Raw genomic sequence first — 2,022 nt, 5'->3', positions numbered from 1 at the left:
AAATGCTTCACAATCTCTTCCAAAATAATGAAGCAGGGGGAACATTCCCATACTCATTTTACGAGGCCAACATTACCCTGATACCAAAGCCAATAAGGGCACTATCAGAAAAGCACAAGCCCAAATCCCTGATGAATATAGATGTAAAAATTCTCAAAAAACTTCTATCAAACCAAATTCAACAACACATTAAAAGGATCGTACACCGTGACCAAGTGAGATTTAGCCACAGGATGCAAGGATGGTTCAGCATACACAAATCAATAAAACTGATACACCACACTAATAGAATGAAGGATAAAAAGCATATGATGAGTCTCCATCTGAGGGTGGCGGAGGCAGCTCCGTGGCCATGAGGTCCCTGCTGCTTCTCCTGGTGACGGCGTCGGCTGTGCTCCGACCGCTGGGGCGGGCAACCTGGGCGGCTTGCCTGGCAAGAGATTAAAGATGCAGTACGACATGGGGCTGCTGCTCAAGTTCCACATTTGTGTTTCCTGAGGTTATGTGTGGGTGTTTGAGGAGTACATGCAGGTTATTAGCCAGCGGTACCTAGACATCCACATTGAAGGGGAGAATTACCTCCCTCAACCAATATATAGATGCATAGCATCTTTCCTGTCAGTCTTCAAACTAGTAATAATAGGCTTACTAATTGTTGGCAAGGATCCTTTTGCTTTCTTAGGCATGCAAGCTCCTAGCATCTGGCAGTGGGGCCAAGAAAACAAGATCTATGGGTGTATGATGGTCTTCTTCTTGAGCAACATGATTGAGGACCAGTGTATGTCAATAGGTGCATTTAGATAACTTTGAATGATGTACCTGTGTGGTCTAAGCTGGAATCTGGTCACCTGTCATCCATGCAACAGCTTGTTCAAATTCTTGACAATGAAATGAAGCTCAGTGTGCATATGGATCCAATCCCACATCATCGATCACAGCCCCACCTATCAGCACTGAAAACCCTTGTACATTGAGGGATTTTTGCAAGAGCAACGTGACTGACATTATGAAGGCCTGCACTGAAGACACAGGCTGTTAGTACAGACCAGATGCTTGCTTGGCAGGCTCGTTGTACCTCCTGGAAAACCTCAGTGCAAGACAGTTTTTCAGAATTCACTTTGGAACTCTGCACATTCGTGGAGTGCAATAATATTGTATAGCTTTTTTTTCCTTCCCAAAATCCACTCAGTTAATAGTTTTTTAAAAATGTAGACATTGAGACTTGTACCTTTTTTCTTAGTCATATTTTCAAAAGTAGAAAACTAAGTTACAATTTGATTTTTTTCAAAGATGTCTGTTAAATCTGTTGTGCTTTTATATGAATTCTCCTTTTTTATAGTTTAAAATCAGTCATCTGGGGAATACAAGTGAAGTTCCCAAAACACTTTATAAGAGTTTACCAGACATCTCTAATTTGGTCATGTCCAGTTTATATAGTTTTCAAAATACTGCAGATTGTGAACAGTGCATTATATAAGATTATGGGGGGAAATCTTATATCCAGAGTACTCTACCAGTTTGTGTGTGTGTGTGTCTGCGTGTGTGTATTACTAGAGAATTACTAAAAGACCAATTGCTTTTTAAATCCTTTATGTAGTCCATTTCTTGCCTTGACCAATCTAATGGATTCATTAATTGGGCCTTTATACTTAAGTCAATAAAAAACTAAGCAGATGTAAGTTAAATAAAATGTGTGAATTTATTAAAAAATCCTATGATCTTCTCAATAGATGCAGAAAAGTCATCTGACAAAATTCAACACTCTTACATGATAAAAGCGCTTAACAAATTGGGCATAGAAGGAACAAAACTCAACCTAAAGGACATATATGACAAACCCACAACTAATGTCAGACTCAACAGTGAAAAGCTAAAAGTTTTTCCTCTAAGATCAAGAACAAGACATGGGTTTTCGCTGTCACAACTCCTATTCAACAGAGTCCTGGAGGTCCTAGTCAGAGCAGTGAGCAAGTAAAAGAAATAAAAAGCAACCAAATTGGAAAGGAAGAAGTAAAATTAACT

At 39.4% G+C, this 2,022-nt stretch overlaps 1 pseudogene; it reads left to right on the top strand.

The window, feature by feature from the left end:
* Positions 1-352: 352 nt before the first annotated feature.
* On the top strand, positions 353-974 carry LOC124238675 (thioredoxin reductase-like selenoprotein T; annotated as a pseudogene).
* Positions 975-2,022: the final 1,048 nt, after the last annotated feature.

Source organism: Equus quagga, chromosome 4, assembly GCF_021613505.1.
Source record: "Equus quagga isolate Etosha38 chromosome 4, UCLA_HA_Equagga_1.0, whole genome shotgun sequence".
NCBI classification, from domain to species: Eukaryota; Metazoa; Chordata; class Mammalia; order Perissodactyla; family Equidae; genus Equus; species Equus quagga.
The sequence above is the reverse complement of the archived record's forward strand: the minus strand, read 5'-3'. Positions and strand labels throughout refer to the sequence as shown.